We start from the raw sequence: 16166 nt of genomic DNA, 5'->3' as shown, positions 1-16166 counted from the left end.
GACCTTCTGCCTGCCCCTGGACCCGGCTACCTACCTCCTCCTGTGGTCCTTTGCAATAAACACCTGCTGCGTCCTGCGCTTGAAACCAGCTCTCGATCTCCACTCGTGTTCATTACAACATGCAGGAGCTAGCAGGGATTTGTAGTCTTGCATGATGTCTAATTTGATGCTAATTAGCATTTTTGAATCTGACAGTAAATAGAACCGAATATATTGATAAAAGTCACCTTGTCCGAGAGAGATTTACATGGTTATCAAAACGTCACGTATGAGTGGTCCCGGCAATAAAACCCATAACCTGAAAGGCCGCTTCAGCAAGGAAGAAGCCAATGCTCCAAAACCGCCATAAAAAAGCCAGACTACGGTTTGCAACTGCACATGGGAACAAAGATCGTACTTTTTGGAGAAATGTCCTCTGGTCTGATGAAACAAAAATAGAACTGTTTGGCCATAATGACCATCGTTATGTTAGGAGGAAAAAGGGGGAGGCTTGCAAGCCGAGGAACACCATCCCAACCGTGAAGCACAGGGGTGGCAGCATCATGTTGTGGGGGTGCTTTGCTGCAGGAGGGACTGGTGCACTTCACAAAATAGATGGGATCATGAGGAAGTAAAATTATGTGGATATATTGAAGCAACATCTCAAGACATCAGTCAGGAAGTTAAAGCTTGGTCGCAAATGGGTCTTCCACATGGACAATGACCCCAAGCATACTTCCAAAGTTGTGGCAAAATGGCTTAAGAACAACAAAGTCAAGGTATTGGAGTGGCCATCACAAAGCCCTGACCTCAATCCTATAGAGAATTTGTGGGCAGAACTGAAAAAGCGTGTGTGAGCAAGGAGGCCTACAAACCTGACTCAGTTACACCAGCTCTGTCAGGAGGAATGGACCAAAATTCACCCAATTTATTGTGGGAAGCTTGTGGAAGGCTACCTGAAACGTTTGACCCAATTTAAACAATTTAAAGGCAATGCTACAAAAAGACTAATTGAGTGTATGTAAACTTCTGACCCACTGGGAATGTGATGAAAGAAATAAAAGCTGAAATAAATCATTCTCTCTACTATTATTCTGACATTTCACCTTAAAATAAAGTGTTGATCCTAACTGACCTAAGACAGGGAATTTTTATTTGGATTAAATGTCAGGAATTGTGAAAAACTGAGTTTAAATGTGTTTGGCTAAGGTGTATGTAAACTTCTGACTTCAACTGTAAATCTATAAAATGTATATATGTTTTGTTATTAAATTGTAAGAAAAAATCTATTAATCTCTTCAGTTTGTGTTTGAAAGAGATTGGTTAATACTAAATAGAAAACATTATCCAATCAGGATTTTCTCTGGTGGTCTTTGGGTAGAAAAATCTAGTTCAGCCAGCCATTTGCAAGGCCTTCAGAAGCTGGACAGAAGGCCTCTGCCATTCAACTGTATTAGAGGAGAAATTTGGAGTGACAGTGAAATGAACCAATCAAATTTAGACTGGCAATAGGTGAGACTTTCCGTTTTTTTAAGTGACATGTCTAGGCATGCCATCACTTAGAGCATAATGAATTCATAATACAGAGTAGTGGGCTGATAAACAGAAAACATTAGGTGGCGGCAATACACTAATAGGTTGTAGTTTGCCATAAAAACATGATGGAGAAAAAGAAGAATACAATACAACTTCATCAATCCCCAAGGGGTGACAGGGTTCTTCAGACACTAACAGTATACACAAAAAATAAACTTAAGGCATCAGTTTAGAGTGAATAGTGCAATTTAAGAAGCTTAAAAGTTAATGTTATTCACAATTCTATCTCTAGAATAGTCCCTAGGTCTTCCTTAATTATCCTGTTAACCAGGTGGAGCACAAACGAGCCCCTGCACCTATTGGTGAAGCACTTGAGTAACGTTAGCTACCTTGTGTTGTAGTAGTGTGATAATGGTGACGGTGTCTGCAGCAGCTGTTATCAACTTCAAAGTGGATGTTGTTGCTAATTCGTTAGCATCACCATTTTCAAGATTACATTTCAAACTTTGTTTACAAATGATCCTCTGGTGAGTGGTACTGTTTTTTTGTTGCAGCTTGCATGCTGTTAGCTATTTCTTTGAAAATAATGACAAACATTTGTTGCATTTAAACTTTTAGACTGGTTAGTGTGATGAATGTGATCAAATATATTTGCAATAGGAATTAATAGCTGGTTTGTTCATTTAATTTTGGACATTAAATGGTTGTGCTATTGTATTGTTCTGATTTCATTGGGCCTACCGGAGTGAATGGGCTGCTTATTCTTTAACATGATTTGATGCTGTGTGTGACTGCTCACCAATAGCGACAACAACAGTGGCACATGAAAGGTGATAGGCTCAGGAGTCTCCTGTCTATCAGCCGTGTCAAAGTGTTTGACCAAAACTTTTTGGTCCCTCTGAAGGCCTAGGTCTTATAGTTACAGTCCGTCACTGCTTTGAACTAACCATGGCTAACTTTGAACTAACCATGGCCAACTGAACTAACTCTGGCTAACTTTGAACTAACCATGGCTAACAGAACTAACCATGGCTAACTTTGAACTAACCATGGCTAACGTTTTGGCTACCTAACCATAACTCTGACGAGCCCTCGTTAACCACAAACATGTCACCTGAAAGGGACACACAATGAGAAATGACGGTGAAAGACTGCATAAAAATGCATGAATTGAATGCACATGAAAGGATTGCAATGGATATAGTTTAGATTTTCTCACAATAGTAATGATTTCAGAAGCTTTAAGACAAGGCATTGCCTGAAAAAGGCATCATATAGAAAAACCATCCATCCATTCATCCAACTGTAAATGTATGCCAATCTTCCTCTTTCCCTCTACCGTCTCTCACATTCTCTCACATTCTCTCACATTCTCTCTCTCTCTCTCTCTCTCTCTCTGTCCTGTCCTCCCTCTCTCTCTCTCTGTCCTGTCCTCCCTATCTCGGCTCTTGGCCAGCCCGCTGCCACCTGGGTACTGATAAAGCCATCATGCCTGTGCACGCTGGCATCTGTTCCCATTTACAGCACTGATAAACAATGAATGGAGAATGGGCACTGGTGGGATGGAGGCTTGGATCAGGATCCACACTGATCCAAGGGTGGAATGTGTGATGTGTGTGTAGTTGATGACCAACAGTCTGGGATATAGGTGATAAAACCAGCGTCCCCCAAACAAGAAAAGAGGCAAAGCCGGATTCCTCTTGTTTCGCTCTGCTAATGCTCTTACACATGTCTCCTGTCTTTATTCAATGCAAATTAATTAGACGACTACATTTCCCCCACAAACTAATCCAGATTTTGTAGGCCTTCCATACAGTGGTGAAGATTGAGAAATACCCGCCTTTATTCGTGACTATAGGATTAGCGAATTAGCAGATCATGGTGGATATGGGCTCCGGCGGGCAGGGATGGATAATCTTGGCAGCAAGCTGGGTAGAATGGAGGCCTAACGTATGTTCTTTTGTGAGCGAGAGATGTTTCTTTCTGTCTTTTGTTTGCTGAGGCCTTCATTGTCCGGAGGCTCTCGTGGAGAATCTGTGTCTGCTCCGTGCACACAGGTCAGTCGCTAACGTTAGCTCCCCTCCCCGAACAGAGCACGGCAGAGGAGTAATCCCCACCAGCCGTGTGCGTGGCCTCTGCATGCAATAACACACCACAACACCACGCAGGAACACACCACACCACAACACCATGCAGGAACACACCACACCACCACGCAGAAACACACCACAACACCACGCAGGAACACACCACACCACAACACCATGCAGGAACACACCACACCACAACACCACGCAGAACCACACCACAACACCATGCAGAAACACACCACAACACCACACCACAACACCACACAGGAACACACCCCACCACCACGCAGGAACACACCACAACACCATGCAGGAACACACCACAACACCACACAGAAACACACCACAACACCTTGCAGGAACACACAACACCACAACACCATCCAGGAACACACCAGAACACCACGCAGAAACACACCACAACACCACGCAGAAACACACCACAATATCACGCAGGACCACACCACAATATCACGCAGGACCACACCACAACACCACGCAGGAACACACCACAACACCATGCAGGAACACACCACACCACAACACCATGCAGGAACACACCACAACACCATGCAGGAACACACCACACCACCACGCAGAAACACACCACAACACCACGCAAGAACACACCACACCACAACACCACGCAGAAACACACCACAACACCACGCAGAAGCACACCACCACGCAGGAACACCACGCAGGAACACACCACAACACCATGCAGGAACACACCACAACACCACGCAGAAACACAACACCATGCAGAAACACACCACAACACCACGCAGAAACACACCACCACGCAGGAACACCACGCAGAAACACACCACCACGCAGGAACACCATGCAGGAACACACCACAACACCATGCAGGAACACACCACAACACCATGCAGGAACACACCACAACACCATGCAATAACACACCACACCACACCACAACACCACGCAGAAACACACCACAACACCACACAGAAACACACCACAACACCACACAGGAACACACCACAACACCACGCAGGAACACACCACAACACCACGCAGGAACACACCACAACACCATGCAGGAACACACCACAACACCATGCAGGAACACACCACAACACCATGCAGGAACACACCACAACACCATGCAGGAACACACCACAACACCATGCAGGAACACACCACAACACCACACAGAAACACACCACAACACCACGCAGAAACACACCACAACACCACGCAGAAACACACCACAACACTATACACACGACACCACCACGCAGGAACACCACGAAGGAACACACCACAACACCATGCAGGAACACACCACAACACCACGCAGAAAGACACCACACCACAAAAGCACGCAGAAACACACCACACCACAAAACCACGCAGGAACACACAACACCACGCAGGAACACACCACACCAGAACATCACGCAGGAACACACCACACCACAACACCACGCAGGAACACACCACAACACCATGCAATGATTCACAACACAACTTTCTATTAATTAAAAGCCCTAACAAGCCCCCTTCTTACTTTTACACACAGACACACATAGCATGTACACAAAGACACAGGCCACATACACATATACAAGGATGCACGTGCACTAACACACACACAAACGCAGGTATGCAGGCATGCACACAAACACATGAACGCATCCACCCACCCATGCACGCAAGCTCGCCCACACACACACACACACACACACACACACACACACACACACACACACACACACACACACACACACACACACACACACACACACACACACACACACATATATACCTCCTCCCAACCCCAACCCCCCCTGCACAACAGCCTCCCTCCCTCTCTACACCCCATCCCCTATTCACCCTCCGTAGTCCTCCCTCCCTCTCTACCACCCATCCCCTAGTCACCCTCCGTAGTCCTCCCTCCCTCTCTACCACCCATCCCCTAGTCACCCTCCGTAGTCCTCCCTCCCTCTCTACCCCCCATCCCCTAGTCACCCTCCGTAGTCCTTTCTCTTTCTTTCTTTTTCTCTTTCTCTTTTTCTCTTTCTCTTTCTCTCTCTCTCTTTCTCTTTTCTCTTTCTCTTTTCTCTTTCTCTCTCTCTTTCACTCTAAATATATATATATATATATATATATATATATTTACACTACTGTTAAACAGCCATTTTGAGCCTGTAATCGAACCCACAAATGCTGATGCTCCAGATACTCAACTAGTCTAAAGAAGGCCAGTTTTATTGCTTCTTTAAATCAGCACAACATTTTTCAGCTGTGCTAACATAATTGCAAAAGTGTTTACTAATGATCAATTAGCGTTTTAAAATGATAAACTTTGATTAGCTAACACAACGTGCCATTGGAACACAGGAGTGATGGTTGCTGATAATGGGCCTCTGTACACCTATGTAGATATTCCATAAAAAATCAGACGTTTCCAGCTACAAATAGTCATTTACAACATTAACAATGTCTACACTGTATTTCTGATCAATTTTATGTTATTTTAATGGATTTTTTTTTGCTTTTCTTTCAAAAACAAAGACATTTCTAGGTGACCCCAAACACTTTTGAACGGTTGTGTATATACAGCGAGTATATGTCCCTCTCTCTATATATATATATATGTACAGTTGAAGTCGGAAGTTTACATACACTTAGTGTCACGACTTCTGCCGAAGTCGTTGCCTCTCCTTGTCCGGGCGGTGTTCGGCGGTCGACTTCACCGGTCTTCTAGCCATCATCGATCCATTTTTCATTTTCCATTGGTTTTGTCTTGTCTTCCCACACACCTGTTGTCAATCCCATTCATTACCTGTTGTGTATTTAACCCTCTGTTTCCCTTCATGTGTTTGTCAGAGATTGTTCGTTGTCAAGTGTTGTGTTGATTGTGTATAGGTGTGCGACGGGTCTTCGTACCCAGATTTGTTTTATATTTTTTCCGTGAGTGTTATGGAGCAGATTACTGGGACTTTAATTAAAGTACTCCATTCTACACTCTATTTGACTCTCCTGCGCCTGACTTCCTCTGCCACTTATACACGCCATTGTGACAGAATCTCTGACCCTAAAAAATGAAGTCAGCAGGAGGAGGCACTTCGCTAATGGAGGTTGAGGAACGCGTCCTGGAACACGCGGCGGAGATTGACAGTCTGTGCGCTGCCATGGATCGCATTGTCCAGAGTATGGACCGCTGGGAGAGACAGGGAGCTTGTCCAGTACCTCCACCACCACCTGGAATTCCTTTGAACGTTTTTTATCCTCCGGACAAGGAGAGGCAACGACTTCGGCAGAAGTCGTGACATTACCCCCCCCCTGACGCGCGGCTCCAGCAGCGCGTCGACACCGGCCTCGGGGACGACCCGGAGGGCGAGGTGCAGGGCGATCCGGATGGAGGCGGTGGAATTCTTTTAACATGGAAGGATCTAAAACGTCCTCCACCGGAACCCAGCATCTCTCCTCCGGCCCGTACCCCTCCCAGTCCACGAGGTACTGAAGGCCCCTCGCCCGACGTCTCGAATCCAAAATGGATCGAATAGCGTACGCCGGGACCCCCTCGATGTCTAGAGGAGGCGGAGGAACTTCACGCACTTCAGCCTCCTGGAGCGGGCCAGCCACCACCGGCCTGAGGAGAGACACATGGAACGAGGGGTTAATACGGTAATTAGTGGGCAGTTGTAATCTATAACATACCTCGTTCACTCTCCTCAGGACTTTAAACGGCCCCACAAACCGCGGACACAGCTTCCGGCAGAGCAGGCGGAAGGGCAGGTTTCGGGTCGAGAGCCAGACCCTGTCCCCTGGTACGAACACCGGGGCCTCACTGCGGCGACGGTCTGCGCCAATTTTCTGGCGCCTTATGGCACGCTGAAGGTGGACGTGGGCTGCCTCCCAAGTTTCCTCAGCGTGCCGAAACCAATTGTCCACCGCAGGAGCTTCGGTCTGACTCTGATGCCAAGGAGCCAGAACCGGCTGATACCCTAATACACATTGAAAAGGGGTAAGGTTAGTGGAGGAGTGACGTAGCGAGTTCTGGGCTATCTCTGCCCAGGGCACGAACTTCGCCCACTCCCCTGGCCGGTCCTGGCAATAGGACCGCAGAAACCTGCCCACATCCTGGTTAACTCTCTCCACCTGCCCATTACTCTCGGGGTGAAAACCTGAGGTAAGACTAACCGAGATCCCCAGACGTTCCATGAACGCCTTCCAGACCCTTGACGTGAACTGGGGACCCCGATCAGACACTATATCCTCAGGCACCCCATAATGCCGGAAAACATGTGTAAACAGAGCCTCCGCAGTTTGTAAGGCCGTAGGGAGACCGGGCAAAGGGAGAAGACGACAGGACTTAGAGAACCGATCCACAACGACCAGGATCGTGGTGTAACCCTGTGAAGGTGGAAGATCAGTCACAAAATCCACTGACAGGTGCGACCACGGCCGTTGAGGAACGGGTAGAGGTAAGCTTTTACACCACGATGGGGCCGTTTAAAGTCCTGAGGAGAGTGAACGAGGTATGTTATAGATTACAACTGCCCACTAATTACCGTATTAACCCCTCGTTCCATGTGTCTCTCCTCAGGCCGGTGGTGGCTGGCCCGCTCCAGGAGGCTGAAGTGCGTGAAGTTCCTCCGCCTCCTCTAGACATCGAGGGGGTCCCGGCGTACGCTATTCGATCCATTTTGGATTCGAGACGTCGGGCGAGGGGCCTTCAGTACCTCGTGGACTGGGAGGGGTACGGGCCGGAGGAGAGATGCTGGGTTCCGGTGGAGGACGTTTTAGATCCTTCCATGTTAAAAGAATTCCACCGCCTCCATCCGGATCGCCCTGCACCTCGCCCTCCGGGTCGTCCCCGAGGCCGGTGTCGACGCGCTGCTGGAGCCGCGCGTCAGGGGGGGGTAATGTCACGACTTCTGCCGAAGTCGTTGCCTCTCCTTGTCCGGGCGGTGTTCGGCGGTCGACTTCACCGGTCTTCTAGCCATCATCGATCCATTTTTCATTTTCCATTGGTTTTGTCTTGTCTTCCCACACACCTGTTGTCAATCCCATTCATTACCTGTTGTGTATTTAACCCTCTGTTTCCCTTCATGTGTTTGTCAGAGATTGTTCGTTGTCAAGTGTTGTGTTGATTGTGTATAGGTGTGCGACGGGTCTTCGTACCCAGATTTGTTTTATATTTTTTCCGTGAGTGTTATGGAGCAGATTACTGGGACTTTAATTAAAGTACTCCATTCTACACTCTATTTGACTCTCCTGCGCCTGACTTCCTCTGCCACTTATACACGCCATTGTGACACTTAGGTTGGAGTCATTAAAACTCGTTTTTCAACCACTCCACAAATTTCTTGTTAACAAACTATAGTTTTGGCAAGTCGGTTAGGACATCTACTTTGTGCATGACACAAGTAATTTTTCCGACAATTGTTTATAGACAGATTATGTCACTTATAATTCACTGTTTCACAATTCCAGTGGGTCAGAAGTTTACATACACTAAGTTGACTGTGCCTTGAAACAGCTTGGAAGATTCCAGAAAATGATGTCATGGCTTTAGAAGCTTCTGATAGGCTAATTGACATCATTTGAGTCAATTGGAGGGGTACCTGTGGATGTATTTCAAGGCCTACCTTCAAACTCTGTGCCTCTTTGCTTGACACCATGGGAAAATCAACAGAAATCAGCCAAGACCTCAGGAAAAAAATTGTAGACCTCCACAAGTCTGGTTCATTCTTGGGAGCAATTTCCAAACGCTTGAAGGTACCACGTTCATCTGTACAAACAACAGTACGCAAGTATAAACACCATTGGACCACGCAGCCGTCATACCGCTCAGGAAGGAGACAGGTTCTGTCTCCTCGAGATGAACGTACTTTGGTCCGAAAAGTGCAAATCAATCCCAGAACAGCAGCAAAGGATCTTGTAAAGATGCTGGAGGAAACCGGTACAAAAGTGTCTATATCCACAGTAAAACGAGTCTTATATCGACATAACCTGAAAGGCCGCTCAGCAAGGAAGAAGCCAATGCTCCAAAACCGCCATAAAAAAGCCAGACTAGTCTGCAACTGCACATGGGGACAAAGATCATACTTTTTGGAGAAATGTCCTCTGGTCTGATGAAACAAAAATAGAACTGTTTGGCCATAATGACCGTCGTTATGTTTGGAGGAAAAAGGGGGATGCTTGTAAGGCGAATAACACCATCCCAAACGTGAAGCATGGGGGTATTCAGCGGTGACCTGTACCCATCCCCCTCCTCACAGGTCAGCCCCCCACGCAGCCCTGGGCCTAGCTGGGGTGGCTCGTCATTCACTGGCCGGATCTGAGTAGGGGGAGGGTGTGAGAGGGACACAATGGAGCAAAAGACAGATTTCTTTATTTTCCTTTCATTCCTGGCCTACTTACCTGTACTGGTAAGATCACAGGAGCAAAGTTGTTAGTCCAACACTGTTCTCCACAGTCTCAGAGTCATCATGGATGTACCTGCAATGAGACATGTAGAGTTATGGAAAATGGACTCACATTAAACGGCGCTGTGTCACCCTTGGGCAGGATGTTGATGCGGATACTGTGGCGCCCGCCGTTGATGAGGCACACAATGTGGTCGCGGGTGGTGTCGCTGTCGGCGTGATGTTAGACAACTACACTTTCTCTTAGGTACCGAACCCGGAACATGAAGCCTTTACCAGCTGGGAGGAGATGGGGTTAATGAATGAATGAATGAATGAAAGGAAATGAATTAATTGAAATTCATTGAAATTAAATGAACAAATTACTAAACAAATCAATGAATTAAATGCCGTGTTTATATCAGTGTCAGCAGGAAATGAAGTTCAGAGTGTTCATTGGAAATTGTCCATATTGTATATTATCGAATTGACACAATTTGTAATGAATGTAACTCTAGTTTACATTTTTGGAACCAGTTTGGGTCACTATAGCATGCTACGTTGTAAAACTGCAATCTTGTTATTGTCATTAGTTATAAAATATCATCCATATTTGACTGAGAACTAATGTATTCCATTTGAATATTTGACGTGTTAAGTCAAGCACCCTAAAGTGAACATCCCTCACCCCAGCCAAATTCACTTCATGTTTACATTCATTAATAACAATTTCCCACAAATAAGCAGTTTTATTTTTTTATGTCGGAACGCATACCGTCATTTGGAAACAACAAGTTTCACTTTTGCCTAAAGGCACCACGCGCTTGCTCAGGCTTTCCCTGTTGCGGAAATAACAGGGAGGGAAAGATGGCGTCCTTCCCAGGCTACCATGCTGCAGCGGTTACCCAACGCCACGATAGCCCACTCCTGCTTGCCAGGGAGACAGAAGGGCAAGGTCACCAGACAGATTGAGTGATGAATGGTCACGCGCAAAAACTCATTAGCAACATCTTTACTGCAGGGGAAACGGCCACAAGTCCAACGGAGAAAAAAACTTGGTAATTGGCACCCAAAGGTGGCAGTGGGCAGCAGGCCCAAAAAAACACAAAACACAGGTCCCCAAGTCGGGACGACAGTCAGTATGGTGTATGGAGGGACAGGCAGGCAGCTTTCCATTTGGCTGAAGGCGTTGGCCCAACCTTGAGGTAACACTCCCCAGTGTTGACAGCCCCAAGTCGGAGATCAAGGGTGAACAGGTCCTCCAGAGACACTGTGCATCGGTGGGCCAGAACTCTCACTAAACTGAATAGAGCCAAGCAGAACATGAGCAAACAGGTTCTGTTAAGGGAGAATAGGGGCCAAAACTTTTGGTTCTGAATTTTTTTTCTCTGTCTATTACAGGGGGGGGTTGTCTATCGGTATGAAAATGACCCTCCCACCCCACCCCAAAACTGATAGCTGTGGGTGGGACAGTTGTTTGAGCAGGTGCTGCTGTTGATCGGATGGCCCTACAGGAGGGAAAGGGGATGGAGTAAATAGCAAATGGGAACTGAAGTTAGCCCAAACTAGGAAACTACCAAACTGAAACAAACCACATCAGCCTCTCTATATGAGACTAGTCTTCTACACATCCCAGATTGAGTTCTCGTAGTGGCACTGTCCCTAATTTGGGGAAATGACACTCTAATTGTTTTATATTTTTGACATTTTGTCAGGAAATGCAGCTCCGTCTCAGGTTCTGCTGTTTTGCAGTGGTCTCTCTCTCTCTCTAAAAAAAAAACAGGTCTGCGTTTGGGACAGCACATCTGCTCTTTGTGCATAGTGGCATGAATTGGCATAAGTCTCCCCAATCTGCTTCACTCAGGGCCTGTGCAAACAAAGGCCTGTCTCCCCGTGCGCTGGAGAGGAAGGACAGACGGCGTCACACCATAGACAGCTTTGTGCGCGAGAGCCCCTGGCGAAAGTGGCAACGGCCCATTTTACACCTGATTAGGAAACACATGCAGGCCATCTCACATATGCTTTCCAAGCCGCGCGGCCGTCCCCGACGGATGGCAAACACATGGAGGCAAAAGGGCGGAAAAGGGCAGGCGTTCACGGAATCTTCTGGGTTGCACTCCAGATAACAGCACAGAATTCCAAGGAAGGTTAAAAAAAATCCTCCCTATTTTCCTGAATGTTCTGTGATAGGAAAGTGAATCAACGGTTCAACAAATGTTTTGGATATCCTTTATTTTACTTCCATTAGTGATATGCAGTATCAGTCAAAAGTTTGGACACACTTACTCATTCAAGGGTTGTTCTTTATTTTGTCTTTTCTACATTGTAGAATAATAGTGAAGACATCAAAACTATAAAATAACACATGGAATCATGTAGTAACCAAAAAAGTGTTAAACAAATGAAAATATATTTTATATTTGAGATTCTTCAAAGTAGCCACCCTTTGCCTTGATGATAGCTTTGCACACTGTTGACATTCTCTCAACCAGTTGTGTTGTGACAAGATAGGGGTGGTATACAGAAGATAGCCCTATTTGGTAAAAGACCAAGTCTATATTATGGTAAGAACAGATCTAATAAGAAAAGAGAAAGGACAATCTATCATTACTTTAAGACATGAAGGTCAGTCAATCGAGAAATTCCTCTCCCTATGCAAAGTCGCAATGAAAGGTGACGTCAACAGCCTTGTCTGTCGTCTTCAAACCCTTTGGCTCATTATCAGCGCTGGAGAGGGTGGACTCAGGTGCTGGTATTTCAGAGCCGAGCTGAGGAACTCATGGCAGGTGGCTTTAAGGAAACACACCTCCTTGGTGCCATGGAGGCAGGGCTTGTTTCTCGGACAGGGGTCTCCAGTTCGTCTGCCTTGGGTGAACAAGGGTAGGGAGACAAATGTGTCAATAGCAGTCAATGGCAGTTTCCCCGAGGCTCGTCAAATGTACTGATCAACTACCGAGCCGTGATGGAGAGTTGCGGCAGTTTCTTGCTATGGCAGACCTGGGATTTAAACTCATATTCAAAACCGCACCACCCTCAATAGGTTCAGGACTGGCCACGGCCCATGCCTCACCATCCTCCACCGATGGGGCATTAAAGAAAGCCTGCATTAATGGGGCATTAAAGAAAGCCTGCATTAATGGGGCATTAAAGTGTCTGTGGGGTGGAGAAAACCATGAATCACATTCTTGAAGTCTGTCCAATCTACAAACTCAGCGGAGGCCTACTCACCCTAAACACAGCAGGACCGGAAGCAATCGCTTGGCTTATGGACTTTGCATTCGCTATATAAATAAAATCATGAAGCACCATAAATTTCATTGACCTATAAAAGCCCAGACTTTTATGGGTCCAGGCCAAGGTGACAGTACTTCACTAACCCATCTCGCTCCATCTGCATTTGCAACATATAAAGGACCAACTCATTCAACTGATCACCAAGCCCCAGTGTGTTAGTCCTGGGCAGAACAAACTGATCACCAAGCCCCAGTGTGTTAGTCCTGGGCAGAACAAACTGATCACCAAGCCCCAGTGTGTTAGTTCTGGGCAGAACAACAACTATTTCTGGACTTGCTTTGATGATTAATTTCAGTTTATGAAGTGTACTATGCCTATGACAAATAATGATATTATTTTAAATGTTTTATATTATACAATACTAAAATTGCACATTACAGTGTTCATATTAGGACACGCTCAGTCTCAGCAGGAGTTGTCTCAATAGTTTGAATATGAATGCACAGTACCTGTAGACTCTCAACATGACTGTGTTCTCGTCCAGCAGAGGACTGCCATTATGGACCTACTTCACCTCATGCAGGAACTGACAATCAAACACCTACAACACAACCAGACACAACACTGTCAATGTTACAGCATTAACATTATACCATAACGGTACACCATCAACACTACACCATCAATGTTACACCATCAACATTACACCATCAACGTTACACCATCAACATTACACCATCAACATTACACCATCAACGTTACACCATCAACATTACACCATCAACGTTCCACCATCAACATTACACCATCAATATTACACCATCAACATTACACCATCAACGGTACACCATCAATGTTAAACCATCAACATTTTACCATCAACGGTACACCATCAACATTACACCATCAACATTACACCATCAACATTACACCATCAACGTTACACCATCAACGGTACACCATCAACTTGTTCCATCAACATTACACCATCAACATTATACCATCAACATTATACCATCAACGGTACACCATCAATGTTAAACCATCAACATTTTACCATCAACGTTACACCAACGGTACACCATCAACATTATACCATCAACGGTACACCATCAATGGTAAACCATCAACATTTTACCATCAACGTTACACCATCAACGGTACACCATCAACATTTTTCCATCAATGGTACACCATCAACATTATACCATCAAAATTACACCATCAACATTACACCATCAGCATTATACCATCAACATTACACCATCAACATTACACCATCAACATACCATCATTACACCATCAACATTATACCATCAACGGTACACCATCAACGTCATACCATCAACGGTACACCATCAACGGTACACCAACATTACACCATCAACATTATACCATCAACATTATACCATCAACGGTACACCATCAACATTACACCATCAACATTATACCATCAACGGTACACCATCAACATTACACCATACACGATTACACACAATCGCACACTACATTGTTACACTACACATAACCAAACTGCAACACAATCAGACACAACTCTGTTACACTACACGTGACCAGACAGTGCAATGATACAAAACACTTACACTCATAATCATACAGTAGAACACACTGTTACAATGTACACTGTTATAGCACATGAAATCAAATCAAATGTTATTTCTCACATCCGCCAAATACAACAGGTGTAGTAGACCTTACCGTGAAATGCTTACTTACGAGCCCTTAACCAACAATGCAGAGTTTTTAAAAAGTAAGTAAGAAAAATGTGCTAAATAAACTTCAGGAAAAATAGTAACACAGTAAAATAATGGCCACTTTGCTTTTGCTTTGTTTACATTTGTCATAATTGAAAAGCAAGACTATAGTAGATCCTCTTACCTGAGGAGTGAGTTTCCCCACTCTCTGAGTGACCGGCTCGTTGAGAACCACCTCCACCATACAGTCTGGTCCATGTCGATTCCAGGTGGTGTTTGTGAATGTCAGAATGGAGTACTCGGATGAACAGTCAACAAAGCTTCCATTTGTTGACAATGTATACATAATGGCTGCACTGCTGGACCCATCTTTCTGCCTGTTCTGGCTTGATCATGATGTCCTCATACCACATGAAGATAAAGCTGAATTGAAGGAGAGTCTGATTGGTAGGTACAATACATTTTTATATAGAGCCCTAGGACCATACGTCAGGACTACCGGGCATGATGACTCCTTGCTGTACCCAGTCCACCTGGCCTTGCTGCTATTCCAGTTTCAACTGTTCTGCCTGCGGTTATGGAACCCCCACCTGTCCCAGACCTGCTATTTTCAACTCTTAATGATCGGCTATGAAAAGCCAACTGAAAATTATTCATGATTATTATTTGACCATGCTTGTCACTTATGAATATTTTGAACATCTTGGCATAGTTCTGTTATAATCTCCACCCGGCACAGCCAGAAGAGGACTGGCCACCCCTCATAGCCTGGTTCCTCTCTAGGTTTCTTCCTAGGTTTTGGCCTTTCTAGGGAGTTTTTCCTAGCCACCGTGCTTCTACACCTGCATTGCTTGCTGTTTGGGGTTTTAGGCTGGGTTTCTGTACAGCACTTCGAGATATTAGCTGATGTACGAAGGGCTATATAAAATAAACTTGATTTGATTTGAAACTTGATTTATATTCTTGATCATATACATAATTTAATGATTTTGTTTTCAGACCTTGTTTTGGCTGAGGCACGGAAAGTCACCGTTACGGAGAGCAGTAGTAGAGAAGAAGAACAACAACCACTCCTGCCAAAAGCTCCAGAATGTTCTCTTGCTACCGCAACAAGATCAGCAAGAAGAAAGGAGACAGAAAGTCGTCTGTCAGAGCAGAGATTATTCTCTACATTCAAGTATCTTCTGATAAATGATGTTGATTGCTTGGATTTTGGGAGAATC

At 45.4% G+C, this 16166-nt stretch overlaps 1 long non-coding RNA gene across 1 annotated transcript in view; it reads left to right on the top strand.

Annotated features, from left to right (window-relative positions):
- Positions 1-1866: 1866 nt before the first annotated feature.
- LOC139539260 (uncharacterized) overlaps positions 1867-16166 on the top strand; it is a 14841-nt gene continuing 541 nt past the window's right edge. The window contains exons 1-2 of the long non-coding RNA XR_011667898.1: positions 1867-2042; positions 15943-16166. The exon at positions 15943-16166 is cut by the window's right edge and continues 541 nt beyond it. This is a non-coding gene — a long non-coding RNA (uncharacterized lncRNA). The remainder of the gene's footprint in view (positions 2043-15942) is intronic.

This window comes from Salvelinus alpinus, chromosome 15 (genome assembly GCF_045679555.1).
Source record: "Salvelinus alpinus chromosome 15, SLU_Salpinus.1, whole genome shotgun sequence".
In the NCBI taxonomy this organism is placed as follows: domain Eukaryota; kingdom Metazoa; phylum Chordata; class Actinopteri; order Salmoniformes; family Salmonidae; genus Salvelinus; species Salvelinus alpinus.
The sequence above is the reverse complement of the archived record's forward strand: the minus strand, read 5'-3'. Positions and strand labels throughout refer to the sequence as shown.